Source organism: Asparagus officinalis, chromosome 3 (genome assembly GCF_001876935.1).
Source record: "Asparagus officinalis chromosome 3, Aspof.V1, whole genome shotgun sequence".
NCBI lineage: Eukaryota > Viridiplantae > Streptophyta > Magnoliopsida > Asparagales > Asparagaceae > Asparagus > Asparagus officinalis.
Window position 1 is genome coordinate 7,175,974 of NC_033796.1, and position 17,202 is coordinate 7,193,175.

Genomic DNA, 17,202 nt, shown 5'->3' on the forward strand with positions numbered 1-17,202 from the left:
CACATGCAACAGATGGACGAGGAGGAGGAGGATGGCGATGAAGATGGTGTAGCTTCTTTGTCTTCCATCTTTTATCAAATCGTGTGTGATGGCTTGTTGTTGTTGGTTAAGATAGAAGGAGAGGAGGAGAGAGAGAGAGAGAGAGAGAGAGAGAGAGAGAGAGAGAGAGAGATTATAGGACGGAAATAGAGGAAAGGGATAGGTTGAAGACTTTTGCAAAATGCAACTTAGAATAAATAAATGCAAAATGAGATAGCTTTAAGATATGTAAATATTAGAGTTAATTGCACGTAGACTCCCTTCTAGCTTGATAGGGGGTTTGAGAGAAAAATATCACTAGTAGAAATCTGAGCATCCTAGACAGAATTTTTTCCTTCCAGAATGTGAGCATTCTAGACAGATTTTATTAACTATTTTTAATTATTTGTGGTCCCCGCTATTCTAGACGGAATTTCTATCTATGGTAGGTTCCTAGATGGAAAGTGACCCAAAAATTAAAAATATTAATTTTCATTTTCTCGGCATGAGCGGGCTTCAAAATTCCAATTCTCGCGGCTCGAAATATTTCCCCCTTATTTATCAAAAACTTGTTAGGATTGTGTCTTTGATTTTTTGTATAAATTCATGAGAATTAGATAGGGTTGGAGATCTATCATGATTAGGAGATTGAGTCTCATCATGATTAGGAGTTTGAATCCAGATTCGGATCCTCTCCGCTACAAAAAAATAGTGGAGGGACCACTACATAATCATAATCATTGATTATCTAGTTGATGGTTGTGATTTTTTCTTTTAGTGCAAATTAGGAATGAGTGAAATACACGGGGGTATGGTAAATATTAGATTTAGATTGTATCATAATCGCCCACTAAATAATCAATGATTGAGATTAAAAGTAGCGGTCTCTTCACTACTTTTATGTAGTGGAGAGGATCCAAATCCTTTGAATCCTATTCTAATTAGGAAGTTAGGTCAAAGATAGAGTTTTGGTTTCCCTATATATATTCTTCCATTGTTGGAGGAAAAACCAAGCAGAGAGAACCAATATTCTTGTAATCTAGAGTTAGCAAAGGGCGTAACCTGATTCAAGAATATTGTGCGAGAGGCGGGAGTTTCGCAATCTTTATCCGTGCAAAAAATTACATCATTAGGAGATGGTTTCACAGTCTTTATCTGTTCAAAAGATTGTAAGGAGAGGGCTTTGGAGATAATATCAGAGTTGATTATGTATTTAAGGTTGAGAGATTGAGAGACGAGAGTTGAGTGGTTCCTCTTGTAGTTATCTCTGATACATAGTGGATTTCTCGTATTATTGCCCGTGAACGTAGGTCAAAGTTGGTCAACCAAACCACATAAATCTCGGCGTTCTTTCTTCTTGATTGTGATCATTTTCTTTATTATTGATTGTGGTTGGCTTCCGAGTTGCGCAGATTGTAGTAGATAGGGAGACTAAAATTTTCCAACAAGTGGTATCATAGCTATGTTGATGGATCCGGGAGCGAGTTCGCAAGATAGAAGATGACGTTGTGCAAGATTGAATATCAACGTTACAAGAATCAAGAAGAAAAAAAAGAAAAAGAAAAAGAAGGCCGAGTGGCGGTAAGAGCGAGGTTCAAGGGTTCATGAGATCTCCGTAATCGAGGATACAACAATCAGCAGCGACAAGAGAACTTAACTGCAGGTGATTGCATAGTGGTGACGTCGCAAGCGGTTCTCAGGCGTGTGAGAATTCTAGATTTAGTCCGCGATAGGGATAAGTTCGTAGGTTTCTGGTTCCGTGCATGAGAAGGAAAGGAGTTGTTGGGGATCTCGTGTTAGGTCATATTTTGGTGTTTGGTGTTTTGCATTCACGTGGGTGTTGAGCACGTGAGCTGTTCACGTGAAATAAGAAGTTGGATTATTTGTGTGGATTTTCGTGCAAAAGAAAAATGACAGGTGAAATCAATAGCAGCAGAAGAAGTTCACGTGATAGGATCGGGTGTGCATCTCTTTTGCTATTTGTCGTTTGGTTGGTTGGATTTATCTTAAATCCAAATCAAACGGTCTAGAATTATTGGTGAGTAGATGGCTAAATCAATGGTGGATTTTGGCGATCTAGAAGTCGATTCCTAAGTTTTGGAGTGCTCCAAACACGATGGGAGAGTTTGATTTTTTAGTTTTTATTCAGATTAGTTAGAAAGTGCTGAAAAGTTCTGATGGTGGTACCCAGACAGATCTGATGACAGATAGAGAAAACGAGTATGCGACGGATGAGACTTGTGTAGAGAATCAGACATGATTCTAGCAATAGAGTTGTCAGCATATAATTATTCGGAGTTATTGCAGGAGCAGGAGTTAGTAGGTGTGTATACTCGAGGTAGACAGTGCCATATTAGGTGGAGCTTACAAGCAGGAACGACTGAATGATACACATGCTGATGGAGATGGTAACATTAGACTTGAAGACGATGAGCGCTCATATTCAGTCCAAGTCAAGTGATAGAGGAGATAGCGGCATCCGGCTCGTAGTGTGGAGTAGGAGAGGTGCACCGAACTACGTAAGTAGAGGGCTATTGTTAGGCTTAAGTTGGGAGGACAAGCAAGGTTGATTTGCGTTTCGCAGTCGTTGTCCGTTCAAAAAATTGTAAATAGAGGGCTTTGGAGATAATATGAGAGTTGATTATGTATGTGAGGTTGAGAGATTGAGAGACGAGAGTTGAGTGGTTCTAATTATAGTTCTCCCTGATACATAATCGATTTATCGTATTGTTGCCCGTGGACGTAGGTCGAAGTTGGTCGACCGAACTACGTAAATCTCGGTGTTCTTTCTTCTTGATTGTGAGCATTTTATTTATTCTTGATTGTGGTTGGCTTCCGAGTTGCGCAGATTATAATAGGTGGGGAGACTAAATTCCCCAACAAAACTCTCTCAAAATTTTCATCCCCCTCTCTCTAAAACTTCCAAACCTTGAGCTTCCCTCCTCTCCATCGCCGGCCGCATCCCCACCTTCATCGACAGCGTCTACGTCGGCAACGACACCAACCCTGTTCGAACCCGTTGCGGGACACCACTTCTTCGACGGCGACGGGATCGCCAGGCTCCTCCTGTTCTACGCCAGGGGCCTCTTCGGCTTGGGCTTGGTCGACCCCTCGCACGGGACTGGCGTCGCCAACGCCGGCCTCATCTACTTCAGTGACCGCATGCTGGTGATGTCAGAGGACGAACTCCCGTACCAAGTCTGCATACAGGCTCCAGCGACCTCGGGACCGTCGGGGGGTACGATTTCGATGGGCAGCTTAGCTCCGCCATGATCGCTCACCCGAAGCTCGACCCTGTTTCCAAGGAGCTGTTCGCCTTGATTTTGGGTTTATTACTGTGTAAGTTCTTTGCCTATTTGTTAATTTAGGAGTTGCAAGCTGACTATTTGATAGAATGTCTCTTAGTAATTCAATTTGATTTCTAGGTTTATCAACTTGTTTCTTTTAGTTGTATAATACCTTTCTATTGTATAACTACCTCTTTTAATATAGAATTACAATCACTCACAGTTATTTATGTGTATTCATAAAAAAAAATGTCTCGTGTTATCTTAAAATTTACACATTTCCGCGTTCTCAAGGAAATTGCTACCACATTTCCGCAGAAGGGATTGAAATCAGTAGCAGGTGGTTGTTTGAATGGCTAAATTCTCAGTCCGTGCAGGCATTTTCTATGTCCTTTCCTGTTCCAATCAGGAACATCTTAACGTGTACAATATAGTCTGAATTTCTCATAAATATATTTACTAATAGTCAGCATTAGCTATATTTTTTTGAACACAATCACTTGTTCGTATTTTGGTCAAGTAAATTGCATGCTTCTGACAATGTTGTTCGTGAATCCGTATGCCAGCAAATCTTGAAGGCTTAGTGCAGAAAGGATCCTTGTTGGAGGATAAGTTGAGCAAGGCTTTGTCAGTCTCAAGTGTGTACTTGATAACTCAGAGTTCAGAGATGTAGATATGGTTATGGAGGTTATTAGCATCCAAGCTTCTCTAGACCTAATTGAGTGACATATAACATAACTAGACACAAATATCCAAAGTGATGCATTGAGCACAAATATATGCAGCCAGCTTGATAATTGCAGTTATTATGGGCTGAAATATAGTCTATTTGTGTTCTTTGCATCCCATTTTGTTTTGCTATTTGTGTTCTTTACATCTCATTTTCTAGTATAAGATAAGACTTGTTTGTCAGCCCATGTTTCTGGATGTTTCGAGCTCTTTATTGCTATTTGTGCTCTTTATAGCTTTTTGTAACACTTATATGAATGGCAGCATTCATATAAGTGTCTCTTAAAATTTACAAATGAGAGTTTAATTCTTCTATTTGATTTTCTGAGAAATTAACTTAGACGAAATAAACTATGACCATATAGAAGATATGTGATCTATCTGTACTCTTGAACAAACATGTATATGACTATTAGCTTGCAAATGATTATTTGACTAAAAATTAAAAATCAGAAAGAAAAATGTTACGTTAAGAGATTTATTGGAATTTTCCATGGCTTGTGTAAATCATAGGATAATTATTTGAAATATATACTAACATAGTTTTAGCTATACTTATAAGAATGTGTAATTGAAGGTTGACATGGGACATAGGTTGCTGATGAAACTCTTAAAGGAGAGGCAACACGGTGAAGTTCCAGCATAGAAAGGCTCTTGAAGATGTGCCACGAGCACCTCCCTGTCGCCCCCTTCTTCGACTCCACCGCTGCCGTCAATGTTAAGGTTTACAATGCTAGAGATTCTCGAGAAGGAGATGCAGATGAGTCATGCAATTGTACTCACTTTTCATAATAATTTACAATTTTTGTTATTGTACTGATTTTTTATTTCGATATTGGCGAACATTAAATTGTATGCTATCTTTTTTCTAATTGTTAGGAGAATTACACTGATACTTGTACTTTCGATTTTTGTGACATTCAATAATATACTTATTTTTTATAAAGTTTTACAATTTGTATTATTGTTGAGGAGAATTGTATTCGAGTCTATAATCAGATATTGTTGATAATCAAGTGGATTAGTGTGGTCGTATAGGAGCAAATATTATATATATATATATAATACTACATCCTAGACAGAAATTTCGGAATTTACGTTTAGGATCCTAGACGGAAATTCCGTTTAGGATGAATATCCTAGATGGAATTTATGTCTAGGATACATCTTAAACAGAATTTCCATCTAGGATTATCCTAGACGATTGTTTTTTTGTCTAGAAATATTCTAGATGGTATTTTGTTCCGTCTAGGATGCATTTCTATCTAGGATGGTTTTTCTAAACAAAATTCTGTCTAGAATGACACATTCTCGACAGAAACTTACTAGACCAACATCCTAGACGGAATTCTGTCTAGGATGATCAATTTAGACGAAAATTTGGCTATTCTAGATAAAAAAAATTCCGTCTAGAATACTTTGTTTTTTTACTAGTGTATCCAAGTGCATCTACGTCCATGACACTAAATATGCACCATGAATGTCAGTTCTTGGATCATTGGATTTCGGGGTTCGTACACAAATTCAATGGTTGACATTCTTTGATTACATATTTAATGTCAAGGATCGTCTCTATTGAATATATACTTTCTCAATTTGAAGAGGCAATGTGCGTGTGAGATGAGATGAAATGAGGTAGAGGGATGAACATCTCTTTTAATTTTCATGCATGTTTGGTCGGAAAAAAGGGGGGGGGGGGGGGGGTTAGTCACCTAGAAATTAAAATTGGAACTGGGATAATATGTGAGATAAATTTTTAAAGTGTTAGCCACATAGAACTAAAACTAGAACAAAATTTTACAGTGTTAGTTAAGTAGAACTCTAACAAAACTAGAATTGGATAATGATATAAAACTATCCCCTTTTTTATTTTTCTATACAAAAATGAGAGTTCTAGTCTCTCAAATTATTCCAAATTTTAGTTTGGAACTAGGTGGTAAAAAACTAGAACTCATGTTTATTTTGTTGTTTTTTTATTTTTTATATTTATTTTTTTTTCTTTACTTCTTTCCTACTATGGTTATCACCATCATTAGACCATTATTATAATAATAATGTCAATATCTTATAGTCTAACCAAAATTTATTTAATTAATAGTAAAGAACATTCTTGTAAGTAATTATCAATAAATAATAAATAATAGTAAGTTTAAAATACATAAATAGTATTTATGTATTCAAAATGCATACATATATATTTCATGATTATAAAAAGTTATCGCATGTTATTTTATCAAAATATCCTGTTTTACAAAATTGTTCCTATTTATCCCACTAAAATATCCCACTAGTGACAAATTATTCCACTTTAACAATTATCCAATTTTGCATGAAAATGTTCCAATTGACTAACACCCCCTAAGATAAGGAAATCCTCCAAAATTTGGGGAATTCTTCTTTGTCTAATTCTCTTTCATTTTTTTATTGTCTCTTAATTCACCTCACATTACCAAAAATGGTTTTTAGTTTTGTCCCTTCTCTCTTGCCAAACCATGTCTTAGTATTGTTGCTTACTACCCTATTGTTTCACTACTGCAGATAGACCTCTTGAGTTAAGATTTTTAGACTCTTTTATCCTGAGATAAACTCCCAATTTTAGCTGATGGACAAAGATTTCAACGGCCATCGCACGAACGTTGGCACACAGGATTAGCATTTCAAGAAGGGAATCCATTAGCCCTTTTATTTGCACGGAAGTAGTTATGAAATAACTGCAGGAAAAAAAGTATGAGCTATTTCTGATACTTTTGAGAAGAAAAATATGTTTGCTTCTCTGGAAAAGTTACTTCCAGTACTTTCTTTAAAGCTAACACGACACATACATGTCATCTTTACTTCTTGAATCTTTTTCCTCTCCTCAAAGCTCGAAAATAGATAGCTAAAATTGAGTCAATTTAGGAATAAAAGTTTTCTTATTCTACTCCATAATAAATCTAATTTATTGGTTACTTCTACCACTGGCTATCAACTAAACGGTCCCAAAAAGAAAAAACTTTTTTGTTTCGCCGGTAAGGTGACAATGACGTGTATTCTAACAGCCATAAATTTTTTTTTTATATATATATCATAAAAGAATTGATTCTGTCAGATCTTGTAGTAACCTGACAATTATGAGCTCTCAAGTAAAATCAAACCGCAACCACCGGACAGCACACGGGACGACGTGATGTAAGGATTGACGAGAATATGTGGCCAGGATAAGCTCTGCGTTATCACAGGGTAAACATGAGACAATATGTCATGCCACCGTTCCCGATTGATTTTGGTACGATTCTATCCTAATTTAAGGATTAACAGAGGAAACACTTGTTCTGTGGTTGATGGCATATCTGCTATCAAAATAAACAATATTAGTTTAACTGAAAATAAATGAGTTATGAAAAAACAGGCCTGAACGGGAGGGGGGGGGGGAGGGGGGGGAGGGAGGGGGGGGGGGGACGGGTATGCAGCAGTGATCACATAGCCTAGGAGATAAGAGACCCGCCTAGTCGCCAACTATGAGCGTAGTAAATGATCCGTCCCCCCTAGCGGTAAAAGCCCCCGGAAACGCGCCTCTCTACTCGCGGCGCGAGTAGGGCAGAGCTTTCTGCTTCAGAATGAAGAATGATTGCCCAAGAAATAATCCTCAAAGAAAATATGTAGCCGAAAATCTTTCAGTACTAAGAGTAGCTAGAAAGAGGAAGAGGGAGGCTAGAAATCTTTGTGAATTCTCTGTGTGTTTTCCCGAATGAACTCTGCCTCCTATAATAGCTCAGTGAACGCACGTAACCGATGCTGAAATCTCCCGTCGCGTTGGCGTCAAATCGACGGGCGCGTTTACATAATAAAATGCTGCGGTTACATAATAAATGCTGCCAGTTACAAAAATAAAAGCTTGGAGAAGCAAACGCCGACGTGAGCGGTGGCGGGCGTGGCGTGGCGCGCGCGTCGTGTCGTGGCGAGGCGAGGCGAAGGCCGGGAGGCGAGGCGTGGCGTGCGTACGCGCGCGGCGTGTGTGGAGAAAAGACACAAACACTAATAGCGCCCAAAACATACTCCATCAGCCGCATAGGGAAGTGAACCATTATAAACAGCTTGAACTTCTCTTGCAACTTCCAAATGTGGGACTATTCAGCAACTTGCCTTTTCCTTACAGAAAATGCCTAAAGCAGTCCCCGCCGCAAAAGGCAATATTGACAAACAACTTAGTAAAACTATATACGTATATAAATATATATACTACTATCAGTATAGTATATTATATATATATATATAGTATATATATATATATATATACTAGTAATATATGTAATATATAGTAGTAATAATTAGTATATATATATAATAGCTACGGTTGGCAACATTTTGTATCGTGAAATTCGGGAAAAGGTAGCTTTCCGGCTTTGGAACCTGTTCCTTAGTGAGTTTGTCGGGCCACGCTGAGGGACATAAAATGGACTAAAGGCCCTTGATTAGGCCTTTGAATCAGGTTGATTGACAAAAAACACACACAGATCAACCTTCATCTATTGAGCAAAGCGGGTTGAGCGTTAAAGAAAGCCATGCTCACAATAAACGACTCATGAGAGTTTCTAGGGTTAGTTTAGTCCAGCCCCCGCGCAACCGCGGCGGCCATCACGATTCCTCTCACGTAGGTAAGTCTCAAAGGTACTACACTGTTTATTTAATACCGCCCCAATAATACAGTGAGTTGACTTAATAAGAGCTAAAACGTCAGGGCCTAACCAAGCTGTAACTCATCAGGAGCATCGTGCATAATAGAGAAGCGGGTAAGTTAGCTCACCTAGGCATAAGTGGATATATGAAATATATATAGTATGGGTCACCGGCTCCACCCGAGCTCATCAACTAGTCCAGCTTGTTTCTACCACATATGAACCGACAGTTTGGACTAACGTCTCGCAATAAGGGGTTGTGGGTTTCCAACTGTCATCGGGCTTGTTTCTGTTTTGAATCTTAATGGACTTAACGCCCGATCTCCCTGGAATGAATCCAGGGATACACTCCTGGATAAATCACTTAGTCAAAGGGTCAGCAATATTTTTCTCAGACTTTACATAAATCCAAGATCACCAACTTTGCCTAACAGCCATGTACAGACTATATCTTATTTTGAGATATGTTATTTTTTTACTTTACATGTACATTGGCTCTTAGGAAGATCTATGAGTAGATCTAGAATCAGAATGAATGGAAATGTGGAGGAAAAGGTTTAGGGACCGAAAGGAATGTTCGAGTAGCATAAGCATCCTTTTAACCGACTTGCGCGGACTCTCCTGAGCAAGTAGTAGTCATAGTGCATCAATTCAGATTCCATAGGCTGCTCCTGCATTAACTGTTTGCTTACATGGATTTCCAGGACTACAGGCAGCACCACCAAAAAAGAAATAACATGAGCCAAGAATGTTGACATTTACACTGTTGGAGATCATGTGACGCCAATTGGGCGTCACTCATACTTCAATGGGCATCAGGTATCCAGTGTGACAGTTAAATTCAAATAGTCAAACTGTCCCTTTTAAAGTATTTAAATACTCTTCTAACGGCAACCAATGATCCTGGTTAGGTTACCTGGTATAGGCGCGACTCAATCTCTAACAGCGACGTAAGCTATATCGGTCTAGTCGCGGTTGATATGTATAAAAGCGGATCCAATCATTTGGAATATTTCAAATTGAGAGACAGGTTCACCTTCATTTTTCTGCAAGGGTATTAGAAGAATCACCTATGGTGTGGAAACAGATCTTTAAAGTTATGAAACGGTTGAATTGATCACATTTCTATACTGTTGGAAGAACACGACCCAAGGATAACTTCCTCTAGTGTCTCTAGTGATTTTCACTTCGGCAAGTATCATATCGGGCAAGACCTAAGTCTTTCATAAAAATTGTTTGGAGAGATAATGCCTTAACTTTCAAGATTAGTCAACGAGTAGTTCCAAAAGATAAAGGATACTCATCACTTGCGCCTCCCGGCCACCGACCGCGCCCCCGGCCACATAGAGACATAGGATCAACATAGTCATTGTATCACCTTTTGAATAAACACATTTGTCGCTGTTCGATTCACCGTGATCCAATATGTGCAAATGAACTTTGTAAATTCTGGTGCCATTGTTTAGGAGCTTGTTTGACATACAGAGATTTAACACAGTTTACAGACGTTTGTTTTCCTGACCTTTTAATGAGCCGTTTCAGGTTGGTCGCATATAAATTCTCTTCATCTAGATCACCCCATTCAGCGAAGCCAGTCTTGACATCATCTGATGTATGATCATTTGTGATAGCACGAAATGGCTAAAACGGAATTCTGATAGTAGAAATTACGGCTACAGAGAATACGGTCTCAAAGCTAACATGGCCCTTTTTCGAGTATAGGCCTTTAAGCTAGCTAATCTAGCTTAATTATCTATGAAGCCATCAGCTCTGACAGTCTTTTTGAATGTCCCACTTTACAGGGCAACAGGAGTTGACAGCCTGGAGGCTAGGTCAGTGAAGTATCCAAGTATGGTTTTCCATGATAGATTTAATCGTCATTATCAATGGCTTCTTCCAGAAAAGGAAATTCAGGCTGAATCCATTGCTTCTTGAAAATGAGCTTGGATCACTTCATCAAGAAAGGAAAGAAGTCTTACTCCAAATCCTTTTGAATTCTACTCTTTTGGTATACTCCCCCCCACGATCAGATCTTAGGATCTTGATCTTCCTGTCTAATTGGTTCTCAGACTCAGCTTTATAGACCTTAAACCTATCTAGGACTTCATCTTTAGTCCTGAGAAGATATGTGAAACAATATCTGGAGTGATCGTCTATAAAGGTCACAAAATATCTCCTACCCCCTCGGGTGAGAACTCGATTCGAGTCACACACATCACTATGAATTAATTCGAGGGGCTCAGAGTTTCTAGTTATAGACTTGAAGGGTTTTTTTGTGTGTTTCCCTTGAACACAAATCTCACACTTGGATGAGAGGTCAATAGATGATTTAGGAATAAGATTCAAATTGATCATTTTCTGTAAAGTTTGAAAATTGACATGTCCAAGTCGTCCATGCCAGACATCACAAGATTCAACAATTTGAATAACAGGAGACTTAGAATTTTCATTAGAACTGGAATTGATTACATTGAGTTTGAAAAGGCCATTACAGATAAAACCTTTTCCTATAAAATTATTACTCTTTGTAATCACAAATCTGTTGGATTCTTTTACAATCCTATAACCAGTTCTAAGAAGAAGAGATTCACTAATCAAATTTCGACGGAGAGAAGGAACAAGGTAGACGCCTTGCAGATGTAGGGCTTTCCCAGAAGTCATAGTGAGCTTTATACTTCCACTTCCTATTATTGGTTTAGTGGAGTCATCTGCTAAGCTTATGCTTCCTCCACGTGATTCCTGATAATTTGAAAACCAAGAGCGATCATTACAGACGTGTATATTTGCTCCGGAATCCAGATACCAATCAGTGGAAGAAGTTAGAGAATTTACAAGATGAGGTGATGGGGCTAACCTGAAGGAGGTTGGATTCTCTTCAATCATATTAACTTTATTTGATCCATTTCCTTTAGAGGCAGGTTTAGCCGGTTCCTTCTTCCGAAAGAAACAGTTGGAAGAAATGTGGTTGGTTCTACCACAGACAAAGCAGAACTTTCCATCAGACTTATGGCTGGAAGAATTAGAATTGGAAGAATTTGATTTGAAGGAAGATATATTGAAAGATTGTTGGTTTTTCTTGAATTTCTTCCATTTGGGTTTGAAATTTCTAGATTTAGGCTTTTCCTCTACCAAGTTTACTTTAGCTTTTGATTCATTCTTGGTTTTGGAATTTAGCCTATGCTGGTCTTCAATACGAATGGCCTTGAGGGCCTCAGTTAAGGTTAGATCTCCTTGCTTGTGTCGGAGATCTCCAGCAAATCTAGACCAGGAAGGAGGGAGTTTATCAATCAAACAGGAAACTTTATAGTCATCAGTAAAAGTGTTTCCTTTTGATTGGAGATGACGGATGAAATCTAAAAATTCATGAATTTGTTCATTAATGGGCTTGTCATCTACCATCATGAACTTATTGAAGGACGAAGAGGTGAAACGCAGAATTCCGGCATCATCATAGCCATATTCTGCTTCAAGAGCTTGCCATAGGTCTTTTGCACTTTTGAACTCATAGTATATGTCATAAAGGTTGTCTGCAAGTGCACTAAGAATTCTATGACAACAATGATAATTAATATCTTCTGGTTTCATAGAGCTAGAAAGAGAGCTAGCACCTGAACCAGAAGTGGAAGGAACAGACTGTTCAGGATCAGGAGTCAAAGGTTGAGTACCACTAGTAGAAGACTCAGGAAAGTCAATGGCTGATAAGAGACCTAAGGTAGTGAGCCAGTATCTCATCTGATTAGCCCACCGTTTATAGTTGATACCGGTGAACTTCTCAGGTTTGACACTTTTTGAATGATCAATTGCCATAAGTCCAATTTGAGTTTTACTAGTCTAGGTAGTTGAAATCTGAACAGGGTAAGAATTTTATTAATACTACTAGACCAGAAACTTAATTAAACCTGCTCTTAACCAAAAACTCTAAAAGTGAAAAGATTAAAGTTTTACTCGGGTAGTTTGGCCAGGTAAGGATAGTACTAGAGGTTGATCAATGATCGATTAAGTACCTCGTTTCTTGCAGAGCGCTTTATGCAACCCTTAAACCTTTCCTTAGACACCAACTAATCCAAGAAAACTTGAACCGGTTCACTTAAAGATTTTTTGTTTATGACAGATACTGAATTTGAGCACAGAAGCAACAAAGAAATAATATTTTTTTAACTAATTTAGATGCAACAAGTTAAATTAGTTTAACTGAAAATAAATGAGTTATGAAAAATCAGGCCTGAACGGGGTGCAGTCGTGATACACTGCCCTAGAAGATAGAGGACCCGCCTGTCGCCCTGGCGTAGTTGATCCTCCCCCCTAGCGGTAAAAGCCCCCCGGAAACGGCCGGCCTCTCTACTCGGGCGCGAGTAGCAGAGCTTCTGCTCAGATGAAGATGATTGCCCAAAAATAATCCTCAAAATATGTAGCCGAAAATCTTTCAGTACTAAGAGTAGCAGAAGGAGGAAGAGGGAGCTATGAAATTCTTTGTGAATTTCTGTGTGTTTTCCCGAATGAACTCTGCCTCCTTATATAGCCTCATGAACCAGTAACCGATGCTGAATCTCCTCGTCCGTTGGGCGTAAATCACGCTGCCGTTACATAATAAATGCTGCCGTTACATAATAAATGCTGCCGTTACAAAAAAATAAAAGCTGGAGAAGCAAAACCCGAGTGCGGCGTGGCGTGGCGCGCGCGTCGTGGCGAGGCGTGGCGTGCGCGCGCGCGTGTGTGGAGAAAGAGCACAAACACTAGTAGGCCCAAAACATTACTCAAAGCCCATTAGGAAGTGAACCATTATAAACCACTTGAACTTCTCTTCAACTTCCAATGTGGGACTATTCACAATTGCCTTTTCCTTAAGAAAATGCTAACAATATCTATTTCTATGTACAAGCAAGAGAACCCAAAATTTATTATTCATGCTACAACCATATTATTACGGTAGCAAATATGAAACTAGACAATGTTGATTTCTTTTTAAAAAATTTACTGCAACACACGGAAATACTGTAGCGCTTCAAAAAACCCATAAACCACTGTAGCAGCTAACACAGGATTGCTGTAACAGAAAAAAAAAAAGAATATTGTGCTTTGTACGGTGTTCACAATATTATATTTGAATTCTAAAATAAATTTCTTTTCAGAAAGAGGTTCTCCATCCGTATAAATACGAAACACAACTTCATAATTCACGAGCTTATTTCCCTGAATGTATGGGAAGCCAATCAGAGTACTTCCCATGCAAAATGAAAGATTCGCATTCCATATGGGCTGTCTCAACCCTTAAATTTGGTTGGAGCGTCATAAAATTTTGCTGGCTAAATAGCGCTCAGATACCTTGGATTTCCACTTATATATCCTTAAACATGGGAACACCCTCCTAAAATTATCCATATGACTTGCACATGATGAAAATTGATTAATTTCCACGTGACTCGCTACATGATTCAACTAATACGTTGCGTGCAGCTTTTAAAAAACAATAGGGCTCTTAAACGTCAACGTAATGCTTGGTGTATTTAAGTGCAAAGTCGCGTAATCTTTTAAGGTGTTTAAGTTGCAATTTAGCCCCTTTTTCACTTTTTGACTTCGAAAAGGTTCTGGTGGGATTCACCACGGTCTTTTCCTTTCTATGCAAAGCACGACACTGGCTCAAAGTCTTTTCTCGGGATCTATCAATATCCTATTGACGCTTGCTATTTGGGCCCAATAAATGGGCCAGGGCCAGGGTGTTGTCAATCATGCACGATCAGTGGCCTACACGTCTCACGTGAGGTGAAGCCCATATGTTGAACGGGCGCACCGCGCACGAACTGTAGAACTCTGTCGCTTGCAAAACAAGTGGCCGTGAACCTACCGGTCTCAAAAAAATTGAACTCCTATTTGGATCTTTGATCGGAGAGCTGTTAAGTCCTTGGTTTCGCCCATAAAATAACGTGCAGGATGCTGGGCTCAAAAGCAACTTGGATCCGGTTATAAAATCTTTGACCTCCGCGCACAATGTCGGCCCTAAACCTAACATCTCTATGCCCCAAACTCAGTTTATGGGGATTAATGAAGCCACGTGGCATCACCTCTAACGCAGTTTGGAGATTCAAGCGGTGCAGATGAAGTGCTAAATGTCATAATAACTTTCTCCTTAACTTTGGACATTTATCAGATAACTCCTCGTGACTTCAAAAATATTAGAAAAACTCCCCCTCGTGTCGAGAGGGCGGAATTTGAAAATTATAATCGTCGTGACTGAAAACGCGTGCCCCCGCGCGCGCGCAGGTATAAAAAATATTACTAATTTTCTATGTAATCGGTACTTTAACGAAATACAAAATAGTTGTAATTTGCCAATTGCTAAATAAAGTCTTATTCAAAATACTACTAACTATATCATTTTCAATGTAAGTTGCTAATTAAGCTGTGGTTCATCCACTTTGTCTTCTGTTTTTTCTTTAAAAAAAAATTAATGCTAGCTCTTTAACATATGGTATCTCACAATCGAGCCTTTTAAATTAACCAATTAAGAGATTTTAATTGGTGATCTACACCGCAACAAATTGGAGGACTTTCACATGAAGAATACAATAAGATCCAATTTTTTCTGATTATTACTTAGCCATGTATCAAGAATAGACTAACCTTCGAGTCACTGCAATTATTTTCGTACCTTTTTGTATAGGATTGAGGATTGATCGAGAACAGATGATTCTTTGATGCACCAACAAATGTTCTTCTTTCAAGTGTCAATTTGTCTTTTTCTTAAATTTCAAGATTCTTTAGTTGTGGATTGATCCCCTAGCCTGTATTGTTGATGTTTTGAACTTACTACTCTCTAGTTTTATTTTTGTATATGGATCTCGTTATGAATTTTTTTTTTTTTTTTTGAAATTCATTTGCTCTTTGTGTTGAGGAAATTGTTTTTTGACAAGTAGACCCGATGCAATTATTCCTGGACAAATAAACATTTGAGGGTGAAAGAGACAAAGCAATTTTGATCATGGAGTCATTTGCAAACAGAAGATGGTGATTTTTGAATTGTCAGTTCTTGGCAGTAGTTTCAGTTGTGGTACCCGCATGGATCCTTGATAAGGTTAGATGAGTTGAAAATATTGCATCCCATAAGTGAAAGTATGACATTTTTGTGCGTAGAACAAAACATGTTTTCAGGTTCCACTTATATATTAACTTCATATATATAGAATATTAACTCATATATATAGAATATTGGTACCTTCTATTAGTTATCATGAAAATATTTCTAAGAATATGTTAAGAGAACTAATAGAATGTATGAAAGTGCTATTTTTTTACAACATAGGGTATTAAAATACTAATTTATAACAACTTAGGGTATTGAAGTGCTATTTTTTATCACTTAGAACATAAGTGTAAATACAGTGAAACAATATGGTATTTAAGTGTCAGTTTTTTATAACTTAATATATTAAAATGCTATTTTTTGTGCTACTTTATATTGGGGAATTTAGTCCCCTCGTGTACTACGATCTGCGCAACTCGGAAGCCAACCACAATCAGCAAGATATAAAATGTTGTGCGCAACGGAAATTTCGGCAGAGTTTTTGGTGCACAATAAGAGAGAAAGATCGATATAAGAATTCCCGTCTCACCAAGGAGACAAGAATCTGAAGCGGATATCTCAACCAAGTGAGATATCGGCTCTTCCTCTCATCAGTTCTAGGACTGACCTGTCGAGGGATCCTAAAAGCTATTACAATGGCCACAAACTCAAACAACTAATTTTACGTGGTTCGGCAAACTGCCTACGTCCACGGGGCAAGGAGGGGGAGATCTACTATTAGAGAGGAAAAGAATACAAATAGGTTTACAATCTCACAAAATAAACCCTCAAACTAACTCTCTAATCTCTCTCAAAAGCCGCTTGAGAACCCTCTGTTTCTGCACCTTTGCTGCTTGCACACGCCTCCAAGCCAAGCTCTCTGCCTTCGTACCTGCTCTCTGCAGTCGCACAAATCAGTCTCTTGCTTGCACTTTGATCTTCGTAGCCGCCAGCCAAAGAGAGAATCCTTCCTTGCACAGCCGCACAAAATTTCTCCTCCCCTGGTACTTGCTCCCAACGCACAAAACCCTAGGCGTTCCTATTTATAGCCTAGCGGGTAAAGTGATGCAAAATCCGAGCCTCTTCTTTTGTCCAATGGATTCGGCACCCTCCCACGCGGTTTCCTCTCTACTCACGCGCTTTGTGGTCCCCACGCAACTCTTCCTTTCACGCACTTCACATGAATTCTTCATGTAGCTGTTGTTTGCTCAACTTTGTAGCCCCCACGTGTCCTGCTGGCCATTATCCTTTCACACGTGTTCACATATCTTAGTTCACCACCCTGCAGTTCAATCTTATCTCTCCATTTTTCCCCGTCAACGGAGAAATACCCCCCATCTTCACCATTGCTGCGGCAAAATCATGGGCAAAAGCGCTCGGATTCTTGCTATACATCTTCACCAGTGAACCTTGAGATCCACCATTAAGCAACTCTTGGTCCGAGTGAAGCAACCCT

The 17,202-nt window shown here is 38.8% G+C and overlaps 1 long non-coding RNA gene across 1 annotated transcript; it reads left to right on the forward strand.

The window, feature by feature from the left end:
- On the forward strand, positions 2,989-4,927 carry LOC109832051. The gene is made up of 2 exons (XR_002244621.1): positions 2,989-3,357; positions 4,612-4,927. It is a non-coding gene; the product is annotated as an uncharacterized LOC109832051 (long non-coding RNA).